Source organism: Berghia stephanieae, chromosome 3, assembly GCF_034508935.2.
Source record: "Berghia stephanieae isolate SIO BIC M18660-M18661 chromosome 3, UCSD_Bste_1.3, whole genome shotgun sequence".
In the NCBI taxonomy this organism is placed as follows: Eukaryota; Metazoa; Mollusca; class Gastropoda; order Nudibranchia; family Aeolidiidae; genus Berghia; species Berghia stephanieae.
In genome coordinates, this window is record NC_088362.1 from 101,139,472 (window position 1) to 101,154,471 (window position 15,000).

Genomic DNA, 15,000 nt, shown 5'->3' on the forward strand with positions numbered 1-15,000 from the left:
CGCGTTTATGAGTAATGCTCACTGAACTGTATTAACCTGACTATAAACAGTCATGGATACACAAAGTTTTGTGTGTTGGTCCGTTATACTTCCGGGTGGCAATGTTATGAGCTTCTTAGCCAAGCGCATACTATCTATACCCACCCTCTTTGACAAATAAATAATCTCCACTCACAAATCGTTACAAAAAAATTAGGTCAGTGCTTTTTATCGCCCGACGATCAAACCCGTGGCATCCCTCCCTCCCTAGCAAACGACAAGACAACCCTTATTCACTGAGCTATGGTGAGGAAAAAGGGGTCCCTTTCTGAATAGCCATAAAACGATATTGACATATCTATTCATAAAACTGACTATTGATCCGAGGAGTCCTGATTGCTTCCTTTCATATCGGCAGCCAAGGGGTTTGACCCTTGACCCCCTGGGGTTACAAAAGAATGAATCATCATATTTTCCTTTTATTCCAAGAAACCGAGTGAGGATCCTTGATTATTATGATTATTGTTATCATCATTATTGATTTATTTTCCTCCCCTTTATATTATTTTTTTTTTATTTTCGCCTCAACCCTTCCCTCTCTTGTGAAGAACATGAAATAATATAAATATGCTGTATTATTCAAAATCTAAGGGGAATAACTCAAAAAATTACAATTCATATCTTCACAAAATTCGACCACTTTTATTCCCCTTGTTTCCAATGCTCTCCTCACTCACAATCCGGTCCGTTTTGAATAATTATTATTCATATTTAATGGCGAGTTCTTGAGTTTGAAGTCTTCCAAAGAAGTGGTTATTTATAATATGAATCAAAATATTGAGAAGTATTTCCGCAATGCCCGTTAGAGAAAAGGGTGAAAATCAGAATGCCACAGATCATGAATAAAATATAATATATTTTTCTTTTCTTTTTTTTCTTTTTTTTTTTTTTTTTTTTTTTTTGGTTTTTGTTTTTATTTTTTGATGGTTTATATATATATATATATATATATATATATATATATATATATATATATATATATATATATATATATATATATATATATATATATATAGAGAGAGAGAGAGAGAGAGAGAGAGAGAGAGAATAAGATAGACAAATTGCTACAAATGGATAGATTATAAGATTTGTAATATACAAATAGGTAGGTATACAACTATTTCAATTGATAGATTGCTTATTTGCTTGCTTGTTTGATTGACTGGTTGGTTGATTGATTGACTTGTTGTAATTGATTGAATGGTTGATGAGGGATTGATTGACTGATTGATTGATTGATTGATTGATTGATTGATCGGTTGATTGATTGATTTATTGATAAAGAGGCATAAAATATGTTTTGCTTGTTTGTTTGATTGATTGATTGGTTGGTGATTGATTGACTGGTTGATAATTGATTGAATGGTTGATGAGGGATTGATTGATTGATTGATTGATTGATTGATTGATAGATCGATCGATCGATTGATTGATTGATCGATCGATCGATCGATTGATTGATTGATTGATTGGTTGATTGATTGATTGATTGATTGACTGATTGATTGATTGGTTGATTGATTGATTGATTGATTGATTGATTGATTGATTGATTGATTGATTGATTGATTGATTGATTGATTGATTGATTGATTGATTGATTGATTGATTGATTGATTAATAAAGAGGCATGAAATATGTTTAATGGTTTGGTATGAAAACTCAAAATGAAAATGTAACAAGTTAACCGTCATAGTCTAGAAAGGCAGGTATTTTAAAATATAGCCAGAAAAATCTTCCTTCAAGCATAAATCGATATTTGAAGGACGAGTTTTATGGCCACATTTTTAAAAATGTGTTTTTCCAAAGTGCGGCAATTATCTGGACGCATTTCAACTGCGCATTTCTACGATGTAATCATGCTACTCGTGGATACGCTTTACAACTATTCACTTGATGCCTCCCCACTACCAGTAGGTCATAAGATGGATTGGGGTAGACGTTTTAAAATACATTCCCCCATTTGACTCAGGTGAGACCGGGGATTTGAATATTTTGGCAATTTTTTGAGAGCTGATACTAAATGGGGGGGGGGGAGGGGAGGGGGGGGGGGAACAGACGACTTGTATTGCTTGAAATAGACATTTGATTTCATTTGATCCTACTGATTGGATGCGGGAGGGGGAGGGGGTCAATAAATCAGGCATTTTAAAACGCAATAGGGAATGAGATTAGCGGAAGAGTAGCGTCCCTTGATTGGACGTCACCCATAGTCTGTGACGTCACCGGCGGAAAAGTTATTAAAGAGAGAACGTCATGTTGGTTGTGCGCATGCGTCTCTCGTCCTCGCTTCCGGTGAAAGCGGCTTGAGACACTTCAAAACCAAATTGACGTTCTCTCTGTAAGGTGACGTCCAATCAAGGGACGCTACTCTTCCGCTAATCTCATTCCCAATAAGCAATGGAAGGCGGCTGCTCTATAAACTCTTTTTACCGTATTATTTGAAGTAAGAACATAACAAATAAATAAAGAGTAAATTCCTTACCCTCCATCACCAACTCCACCCGACCACCCACCCCCAAGGAAACTGAAATTAAGAAGACCGTATACCAGATTAGTAGACCAAAAAGTCAGACATTACAAACAGGCCAAATTTTGGAGAAATGGGTACAGAGGATTTTTGTTGGGCTCAGACAAGACACTATTTTATTTCATTTTAACCAGAAATATTTTCCTCCAAATACCGTATCGATTAAACAAGATAAACTTCACCTTGTGAAAAATTCGAAAACTGGACACTTCAAAAAAGTCTTAGGTTTCAAAACTGTTTGACGAGTTGGAAGTCAATTTGATCCCTTGATATTTGTAAAGAAACATTTCTGACCGTAATGGGCAAAATGTGTTTAGTCATATTACGACAGAATGTGTTGCCGGAGTAAAAGGAGCTCCTGAGGCCGATGCTGTTGCTGCTGCTGCTGTAGAGGGCTGGGTGGTTAAAAATATGAAAAACAACGGTGGCGCCGGTGATGCTGGGGGGGGGGGGGATGGGTGTATGGGTGTGGATAGGGACGGGGGGGGGGGTAGTGGGGTGGGGGGGGGGTAGGGTAAAGATGGGAGTCTATGACAAGATAACTACTCAACTGGTTACCCCTGCCTCTCCGCGGAATGAATGTCATGTTTAATCTAGAAATGGACAGCGCTGGAGAAAGCCAGCCCAAAGATTGAAGTATGGGGGACCGGTTTGTCATGTTTTGCCAAAATGTTAAAGTATCGTTCAGTGCTGCTGCCGGCAGAACGCGATCAATCACGTTGTTGCGCTGCTTGATTTTTTTTGTGAGATGAAAATAACGTTTCTGATGTATACAGATTAATCACAGTAACTTATGGTAATGTTTGTTCCAGAAATAACATGGTTATGATTTTATCGTGTTAAAAAGTCTCAATTTTACGGCATTTTGTCAATTCTGAACTTTGTTTTTTTTTTTTTTTTTGCGTTTTTTTTTTTGGTGTGTTTTTTGTTTGTTTTTTGTTTGTTTTTGTTTTTTTTGTTTTTATTTTGCCCCATTCCTCTATTATGCTGGGGGTCCCGATAGCTCAGTGGTTGAGGAACCATCTTAGAAGCAAATGTATTTGTTCCAAATAGTTTCAACCCTCCACATCGCCACCCCCCCCCCTCCACCCCACCACCACTGTCCACCTAGCAATGATTTGTTAGATGGATCTCAACTTAGTTGTCGGAGGACTTTCGTATCGAGCTTTTGCTATTTTTGTTTAATGGTTTATAAACTGTGATAAACTTTATCTCCATGGGCTTTTTTGCTGTGAAAGATACTTTTGTGTGTGTATGTTCCAGTTTGCAATTTTCGGGCACCTAAATCGACATAAATGTATTGAACATCTTGCTCTCACAGGAAAGATAGAAGGTAAAAAGAGTAAAGGTAGACCAAGAAAAACATATTTATTGAATAGTTTGAACAGCTGGGTGACAAAGAAAGAGAAGAGTAAGAATATTACTCTTCTTTTTATTTGTCACCCAGCTGTATTCATTTTTTGAGGTCTGATCAGAGAGATGTGGCGTACCATGATCATCGATGTCTGGCACAGACTTGGTTCTTGAAGAAGAAGATGTTCCAGTTGGTAGGGCGATTCAGTGATTATGATTTCTATCTCATCCACTTGAAAGTGTGTTGCTAGTTTAATCCATTTTTAATAGGGTGGACGTGCTTGCGTCTTTTCTAAAACGATAGCAAAAAGCTGATTCCTAAAATTGTCCTTTTCAGCCTACAGAAACTGTTATTAAATGTAGCCTTCATAAACCGATAACCTGACATTGGCCTAAAATATCACATCATGATTACCAAAATAAAATGAAAAGAGAACTATTTTAGTGATTCTCGGGGTAACAAATTATGACCCCATTGGTTATTGATGCTATGCATTAGGTAAACTACCCACAAAATCCGTCATCCGGACATGACGTACCGACACAGAAAACTGTGTGTATCCTTGAACGTTTATAGTCTGATTTATATAATAATATTTTTTTAAAAACATTTGAGCTTTAGATAGCGCAATATCCACTAAATGCGCGAGGCTCGAACCCAGGACCTTCCGATCCGAAAGCGAGTGTCAAACCACAAGACCACATAGCCGCACAACAGTGAGATATATTGAGAAGTAATCACCAAAATGGTTGTCTAAAAACAATAACAAAGAACTGAGTGACGTCAATTTCGTTCTTTCTATATTATCAAAAAAAAAACAACTCACCCTTCATTTTTATTTGGTTGTCGTCGCATGGTTTTAATTTGTTTTTTGGTTTCTTTCAAATGAAATTTTTTGGTATTGAGCATGGTGTAACTGTTGAATCTGCGCTGCATAAATACGCATCAAAAAATGTGCATCAAGTATAGATACTCCAGTCAAACGGCGTCTACTGTATCTGTATTATATTGGCTACCGTCTTTACAGCCTTGCTTATGAATATGCATCATTCGACTGACTGACTGGCAGGCAAAGACTACCTCAAAGTAAGAGCATAAAATATTCTACCCCGAGTATATTGGTGGTAATAAATTCTCTATATATAATTTGGATAACAACTAGAGTCCAAATCAAGTCCTACTCTTTTCATTCCTATCATTATTGGGTTGTTTTTTTTTTTTTCAATTTTTCTTTCTATTTATCATATCGATTTATGTTTCTTGTTATGATTTAATTTAAAAAGGGAGCTTTATATTGCACAATATCCATGAAACGAGCAGCGTGAATCAGTGGTACAGTCTTTGCTTCGTACCCGAAAGGTACCGAGTTCGATCACCCGCCGCTGCGCTGTGTGGTCTTCTGCAAGTCACCTCGTCCTAGCTCATTTTGCGACGCTGAACTGCGGCTCACGCCTGGGTTATTCCAGTCTTCCCTTGGAATAGACCCTAGAGACAAATTTCTGCTCTGGGATGAATAAAGGGAATATTTTTTTTTCTAACGTGCTCAAAGCGCTTTATAAAATGCTCCTGATCAACAGCAGCACGTAACATGTAGAACGAGACCTCTTAGGCGGTGTTACAGGGGTTTTTTACCGACATAGACAACGCTGTCAAGGGCCAGGTACTCATTTTACACCTCAGTACGGTGCGAGAATGTGAGTAAAGAGCCTTTTCCAAGGACTCAACTATACGCCAAGCGAAGCTCGAACCCAGGACCTTTCGATTCGAAACTGTCATACCACAAGACTACATAGCCTCACATCGTAATTATAAATATGTCTACATTTATTTACAATTTCCAGTTAAACCTTATGTGTCATCCTGCTGATCACAGCACGCAGGAAAACATTTTTAACACATTACGCTTTCCGCCACGGCATCATAGGATATCGTCGCCCAGGCATTCCACAAAGGAATATAGATAATTCATCAAACAAGATGTCTGATGTCAACAGGAATCACCCATGTTGTCCAATTAAACAGATTGGGGGTTAATAATCTTGCCCAAGGAAAAAAACGAAAATGCCTGAAGCGGGGCTCGAACCCGGGACCTTCCGGGTCACAGTGCGATGCCTTTACCATTCGGCCACTTCGCCACCACGCAGGAAACTCAATTTAAGAGCATCATCAAAATAACATAATTCCTTGCTGCTGTTTCTGTCAGTGTAGCATGTCTCAGATTATTGTCCTGGAGCCTTAAATAGTGCAATATCCACGTGCTCAAAGCGCTTTACAAGGAGTCCCAAGCTACAATCAACACTTAACATGTAGGACGAGACGTGACGCCTTTTAGCTTATATTAGAATTTTTTTCGACAGAGAGGACGTCGTTAACGCTCAGGTACCCATTTTACAACTGAGTACGGTGAGTGGTTGTAAGGAATGAGCGTTTTTCAAAGACTCAACCATGCACCGCCTAGAGTGGAAATCGAATCCTGGACCTTCCGTCCCGAAGGCGAGTTGTCATACGAGAAGACCATATCCACTTAACATTTAGGACGGGAATGACGCCTGTTAACGGCCGGGTATTCATTTTGCGCTGATTTAATGTGAGTAAAGAGCCTTTTCCAAACACTCAACAATGCGCCGAGCAAAGCTCGAACCCAGGACCTTCCGATGCGAAAGCGAGTCTCATACAAAAGCTGAATATGGGTTTAGAATTAACTATGTTAATTTCTTATAAAGCTTTGACCACGTTTAGTGGAATTTGCGCTATATAAAATCTCTATAATTATTTTTTTTGTGGGGGGGGGGGGGGGGTGTTTTGTTCATTATATTTTTTTTTATTTGTTTGATTTGATTGTTTGCTTTTTGTTTTGTTTTTTTTTTCTTGGGGGTGGGGGGGGGGGTAGTTTTTGGTTTGTTTGTTTTTTTGTTTTGTTTTATTGTTCTTTTTGTTTTGTTCTGATTTGGTTTGGTTTTCTTGTTTTTGTTTGTTTGTTTTGTTTGTTTGTTTTTTTTTTGTTTTGTTTTTTTTTTTGGCTTTTTATTGCTTTGTTGTATGTTTGTTTTTTGTTTTTGTTTTTGTTTTTGTTTTTTGTTGTTTTGTTGGGTTTTTTTTTGTTTGTTTTTTTGTTTTTTTTTTGGGTTTTTTTTTTTGGGGGGGGGGGGGGGGGGTTCTTGCGGTGCAAAAAAATTGTATTTATTTTTAACCATAATAAATGAGAATCAACCCAAATTTCCTAGTTTGAAAATAATAACAAATTCTATTGTCACATCCCTGTGCCCTGACATAACGTCGTTTTGGCCAATGTATAACATGATATTGTCGTTGTTATGGGGTTTTTGGTTTTGGTTTTTTATTTTCAATTACTCGGCCTTCTTTTCTCTAAAAATTTACAAAATATTATTCCACTGTCATTCATACTCACTTTCTTTCCCTCCTCTTCACCCCTATATCCCACTCTCTTTCTCTCTCTCTCTCTCTCTCTCTCTCTCTCTCTCCCAATCTCTCTCTCACACACCCACACACACACACACTCTCTCTCTCTCTCTCTCTCTCTCTCTCTCTCTCTATCTATCTATCTATCTATCTATCTGTATGTGTGAGTGTGTCTTTTTTGATAATTCACAAACTCTCTTTCTTTCTCTCACTTCCTCTCTCTCTCTCTCTCTCTCTCTCTCTCTCTCTCTCTCTCTCTCTCTCTCTCTCTCTCTAGAGTCAACGTTGTTCCGTACATCCCATGCTAAATATTTTCCAACGAGCGCGGAATAACTGGCAAATCTAAAAATAATAAAACTATTTTTTACTGATATACGGGTAACTTGCAAACCATTTTTTTAAAATCAAGGGTAATAGGATTCAGTAGTCTGATGTCACGCCGCCCGGCAACGGCGGCCATCTTGGTTCTAAACAAAGAAAATCATTACTTTTTATTCTTCATGCTGGCTAGAACTTTTCATTCCCTTTTCATATGCCTTGTGATCAGAATGTGTAAAATTCAAAACATGATCAAATTTATGTGGTTTTTTTTCCTCTTTAAACGCTTTTATGCTCGTCGGAGAAATATTTCATACGGGCATCCGCCATTGTTCCGATAGTTTAGAGCCAGTGTTACTAAGTTACCATGCGTCATTACGAGGGAAGTGACGTTACGACTGTTGAAGAGTATTCTATCATCCGTTGACTCAAATATTCAACTAGAATATCAGATTATACTTTCAAACGTTCGATCTATCAGAAACAAAGCGGACAATATTAGCGCGTTGTGTAAATTTGATCCTGATTATGAAAACTCAAGCATACTGTGTTTTACAGAGTCATGGCTTTCAGACTTAGATACAGATAAAAGTGTAGAATTGGAAAATTTCATAATACATAGGCGTGACAGAGATAGCTCAATGACAGGAAAACAAAAAGGTGGTGGTATTTGTGTGTATGTCAACAAAAACTGGTGCAAAAGCTGTCGAACTACACGTTCATTATGTGAAAAGGACATCGAGCTCATTTCCCTCTCTCTTAGACCCCACTATTTACCTCGGGAATTCCCACTTATTTATGTCATTGCTGTGTACGTCCCTCCTGATGCGAATGCTAACACAGCTTTACGGGTAATTGAGGAGGAATCATTTAATTTTTTAAGAAAACATCCTGATGCCCCCGTAATAATTCTTGGTGATTTCAATCACTGCCCTCCTATAAATTCTTTTTATCAACACGTCTCTGTTCCTACCAGACGAGATAAAACCCTGGATCTGTGCTATACAAATATTAAAAATTCATACAGAAGCGTTCAAAAAGTAAAAATAGGAAATTCAGATCACAATAGTGTGTTGTTGATTCCAACCTACAAAACTAAATTAAGACAACATAAAGCGATTGTGAAAGAAACTCGTCTTTGGTCAACAGAAAATATAAACAAACTCCAAGGTTGTTTTGACTGCACAATATGGGATGAACTCATGTCTGATAACATGTCACTGGACGAATGGGTTGATGTTGTCACGTCTTATATTCATTTCTGTTGTGATTTGTGTGTGGACACTAAAAGGATTAAAATATTTAACAACAACAAACCTTGGGTCAACAAACGAGTTAAGTTATTTATAAATATGAAGAAAATCGCTCATATGAGTGGGGACAAAAACAAGCAGCACGAGGCAGAAAAACAATTAAAGAGGGTAATTTATGAAGAAAAACGTAAATATAAAGATAAAATGGAAACAAACCTTAAAAATTCAAATGCATCGCAGGCGTGGAGGATGATTAAAGAAATGGGTGGCGTTAACAACAAAAAGACAGATTTTAACAATGACACACATATGAATATCGAGGAATTAAATAAGTTTTACTGCCGATTCGACACCATTGACAACGTACTTTCAAAAATTAATATCATAACAAAAAATACGTCTCCTCCGCCAGAAATCGAAGAAGAGGCGGTCATCAATGTTCTTAAATTATGTAAAAAGAAAAAAGCACCAGGTCCAGATGGACTTAGTGGGGAACTCATTTCAAACTGTAACAACCAACTAGCTGTCCCTTTCTTGCCTATTTTCCAACGTTCAATAGATGAACAGAAAATCCCAATTATATGGAAAACATCGACTATAATTCCAGTACCCAAAAAGAATCCACCAACTCAGCTGAATGATTATAGACCTGTTGCTTTAACATCAATTATTATGAAATGTCTGGAAAAAATTCTGAAAAGAGAGCTGTTGCAATTTATATATGACCAACACATACTTGATCCATATCAGTTTGCCTACCAACAAAATCTTAGTGTGGAAGACGCACTCCTCACAGTGATGCATTCAATATCAAATCACTTGGATGTTTCACCCGCCAACTACTGCCGAATCCTATACGTCGATTTTTCGTCTGCCTTTAATGCCATGAAAACCAACATATTAATCAGTAAACTGCATGCTCTAAACCTTCCCCATTACCTCATCAACTGGTATAACAACTTTCTCATCGATCGCCCCCAAACATGTCAGAGTAGGCTCAAATATATCATCAGTAAAAACTCTTTCAAACGGATGCCCACAAGGGTGTGTAAGCTCACCTCTACTTTACATCCTCTATACAAACGATTGTGTGGCTAGCTTTGATAACTGCCAACTCATCAAGTATGCTGATGACACCGCAATACTCGGCCTGCTCAATGATTCCGTCTCCGAATTTAAATACACTGAGCAAGTTAGTAAATTCAGCAAATGGTGTGCCGATAACTGTCTAGAGCTCAATGTAACAAAAACAAAGGAACAACTGTTTGATCACAGAAAAATAGGAAAAAGAGCAAGACAAATAACAAAAATTAACAATCAGGCGGTTGAAACTGTTGAAACGTTTAAATACCTTGGTGTAATTATAGATAACAGTCTAAGATTTGAATCGCACACCAACAATGTCATCAAAAAATGTAACCAGCGCTTGTATATACTCAGAAAATTAAGGTCTTTCAATGTGAACAGAAAGACCATGATACAAATCTACAAGTCATTAATATTGAGTATCGTTTCGTTTGGCATCACAACGTGGTATGGAAGCTGTGGAACAAAAGAAAAATCCAAACTACATAGAACCCTCAGAGAGGCTTCAAAAATAATTAACACAGACCTTAGAAGCCTTGACACAACTTATATTAATGCAGTTGAGAAGAAATCTTTTAACATTATCAACGAAAAGAGGCATCCGCTGAACGAAAAATTCCAACTTCTGCGCTCCGGAAGACGGTATCTAGAAGCAAAATGTCGGACAAATCGACATAAGACAACCTTCATTCCAACCGCCATAAAATTAATTAACAAATCTTCTGTGGAAAAATGAGACAACCAATGAAAATAACGAGAAGCAGTGTCGTGAATCATCATCATCGACATTGCCGCCGTCGTTATCATCATCATCATCATCATCATCATCATCATCATCATCATCATCATCATCATCATCATCATCATTATCGTAGTCATCATCATCATCATCATCATCATCATCATCATCATCATCATCATCATCATCATCATCATCATCATCATCACAATTATTGCCATCTTCTTCTTAATATAAGACACTATATTTATAATATGGTTATCTGCTGTCCCAGCAAATATATCGTATCGTTCTATCTGTCTGTGTGTGTGTCTGTGTGTATGTATATATGTATGTATGTATGTATGTATGTATGTATGTATGTATGTATGTATGTATGTATGTATGTATGTATGTATGTATGTATGTATGTATGTAGGCATGCATATACGATGATATGCTGGTTTGTATGTATGTCTGCATGTATGTATGTATGTATGTATGTATGTATATGTGTTTGTATGTACGCTCATTTCTTTTGTATACATGTGTAGAAACAATGTGCAAGCGTGTATGTTCGTGTATGGCTGTGTCTGTATTTGTAAATGTGTTGATGTTCATACCATGAACCAAACTGAGCATTGTTTACCTCACATGAATTGCCTTTAATTTGGACAATAAAGATTATTATTATTATTATAGGGCATAATGATCCGTCCTAAATTTGACCTTGACCTTGGGAATCGTTACTCTGTTGCCAAGATATCATTCCTTTGCGGACACCTACAGGTTTTATATTACCAGACAATTTGATGACTCAAAAGATTCGTATTGATCTAAAAGTTTTCCACAGTACGGTTATCAGAGCTGCAAATATGTGGGCGTCGGATTCACCCCAATGTAATACGGTTTCGAGACGGTAGGTCACAAAATGGGAAAAATTAATTTAGCGTTTGCCATTGTTGGGAAAGATACCGACCCAGACCGCCATGATATTGTTTGATAGCCAACCATAAATTTTTATGCATTGCAATTTTCGTGGGACAAGTCTGAACATCCTCCGAATGAATCAGACAATAAACGCCAAGTCAGATCAAGCTGACAAAGATTGTTTGTTTATTTATTCATGTTTCCATTTCTTGAAGCTTTCGATCTCTCAATCCTAACAAAAACAATTTATGATGAGGATTCCCAGTACTAGCTGAGTTGTAAAAAGCATTAAAGTTGCGACAAGATTTGTCATTCTGTATTTTTTTTTTGGGGGGGGGGGGACTCGTCTATATACCCAACAATATTGATTAGCCGAGTCTCATGGAGCTGATGAAAAGTACTTTGTGATAGGTCTATGTCTATAGGAGCTTAGGCAATTGTTAGTGACCGTTCAATTCCTTTACTCTATAGATAGTATGCGCTTGGCTAAGAAGCTCATAACATTGCCATCCGGAAGTATAACGGACCAACACACAAAACTGTGTGTATCAATGAACGTTTATAGTCGGGTTAATACAGTTCAGTTAGCATTAGTGACGTCATCTTCGAACTATCTATAGAAGATTCCCAGTACTAGCTGAGTTGTAAAAAGCATTAAACTTGCGACAAGATTTTTCATTCTGTATTTTTTTTTCGGGGACTCATCTATAGATAGATCGAAGTTGACGTCACTCCGGCCTTTGTTATTGTTTTTTGCCATCCGCGTTTATGAGTAATTCTCTCTAAACTGTATTAACCAGACCATAAACGTGTAAGGTTACACATAGTTGTGTGTGTTGGACCGTTATACTTCCGGATGGCAACAATGTTGTGAACTTCTTAGCCAAGCGCATACTATCTATATAGTCAATAATATTGGATAGCCAAGTCTCATAGAGCTGATGGAAAGTTCTTTGTGATAGGTCTATGTCTATAGGAGCTTAGGCAATTGGATTCAGTAGTCTGATGTCACGCGACCATCTTGGTTATAAACAAAGAAACTCATTACTTTTTATTCTTCAAGCTGGCTAGAACTTTTCATGTGTCTTGTGATCAGAATGTGTAACAGTCAAAACATGATCAAATTTATGGTTTTTTTCCCCCCTCTGAATACGCTTTTATGCTCGCCGGAGAAATATTTCATACGGGCGTCCGCCATTGTTCCGATAGTTTAGAGCCAGTTACAAAGTTGCCATGCGTCATTAGGAAGGAAGTGACGTTACGACTATTGAATCCTATTGTTAGTGACCGTTCAATTCCTTTACTTTATAAAGACCGAGGTAAACTCCGTTTAAACAACAGTCCACTACTTACTACAAATCCGATGATGATTAAAACAAAGAAAAACTCGTATCGGCAGTGAAATTCGGTCTATTGGCAGTGATATTCGGTCTATCGGCAGTGATATTCGGTCTGGCCGAGTTTTGTTAATTTAGATCGTAAAGAAGAAATGCACGAACACTCGAATGAATTCTCAAACATTACCAGTCCGGTCTACCGTAAGCTTATGATTCGTTTAATCTGAATACGAGCCATTCTCGTCTGGTAACGGGATACAACGCGAGAGAGAAAAAGACCAAAAGTAAATTGCCTCGGCTGCAATTTGACCTCAAAGGTCACGGAATGGAAGCGTTCGTGCCGATCAAAGCTAGTCCATTCCCGCCCATCCTCTTGAAAATTTCAGCGAGACTGCTGCTGCTGCCCGAGTTCAATACAAAACGCCGTCTTCAGATCTCGCTCCCTCTCGTCCCGAGGGTGGTAATAAACGGTACTTGTCCTTAAATGGCATGTAACTAATATGGCGTCGTCAAGCGCGTTCATCCGACCAATCGAATGACCGAACGGCTCCAACTAATCGATCGTGTAATTGACCTCTCCAGCCCCGGTGAGTTATTTTCATAAGATATTTTCAAACCAATGTTAGAACACTCTTATTAATTGATTATATTTCTTGATAAATACTTTTAAAACTGGATTTTTGTCCTTATTAGCTTTATCGTGTTTTAGCTTCAGTTCCCACAAAATCGTAGTTTATTGGGATATAAGTGGCTCAAAAGAAGCAGTAACGATTGCGTGTTATCCTTTTTGAAAAGAAAGTGATACTTGGGGGGGGGGGGTGACAATGCTGCACGATAGATAGATAGATGGATTGATAGGTATATTGATTGATTGATTGATTGATTGATTGATTGATTGATTGGTTGATAGTAACGCTTGGGAGAAAACGACAGAAAGGAGTAGGAAGAAGAGAGGGAAAGAGGGATAGAGAGAAGGAGAAATCAATATAAGAGAGACATCAGAAAGGATAAACGAAATTTGTCATGATTCAAAACTCCAAACACTCAAACTTTTAATCCGATCCATTTGACGCTCAAACATAATGAAAATGAAATCATAAAATGTTTGGGTTATTTTAATGTACGAGGGTGAGACAAAAGTAATGTTACTCTGCTTATTACTTTAAAACAAATTGAATCAATACCATGCATCATACCTCAAATTAAAGCTTGGCATTAGCCGAGTAGAATGCTACTTCTCAACATAGTTGACTGAACTTTGAGCCAATTTTTCACTACTGTCTTGGTTTCTTCATCATCTTCAAAGCGATATCCTCCCATTGCGTCCTTCATTAGACCAAAAAGATGAAAGGCCGAAAGTGTCAAGTCTGGTGAATTAATAAGAATGGTGAGACAGCGTTGTCCATAAAAACGATGCGATTACCTCCCTTTTTCCTGGCACGTGTGTGTGTGTGGAATGGCATTTTCGTGAAGAAACAGTACTCGTTATATCTCCAAAGCTGGTCTGCCCGACGAATTCTTGCTTTCAGTTGCTTCAAGGCCTATTTGTACCGTTCAGAGTTGACAGTGACTCCCTGTTGTAGGAAATCAACGAAGATTACATCTCTAATGTCCCAAAACACGGTCGGCATAATGTTTCCCCAGCTGATTTCTCAGCTTTGAAGTTTATGGTCTTTGGGGAAGAGGGGTGTCGCCATTCCAACGTTTGTCTCTTAGACTCAGGTTCAACCCACATAAAACACTACATCTACAAAATGTCAGAGTTTTATAGAGTCAACCAATGCATTTAAAAATGTCGAGGTTTCTTCTTCGAAAACAAGAAATTCAATGACAGCTTCCTGTCGCTGACGAACATCCATGGGGGCATCCATTTTGAACTGTTACTGTCACAACTTTGTCTAAGCTTGACAGAATTAAAATTGTTAACTTTTGGTTTAAAGAGTCCATATGTAAAGTTCAATTGATCCAAATATGGCGTCACATGAAAAAGAAATGAACTCAGTAGGAGATTTGTC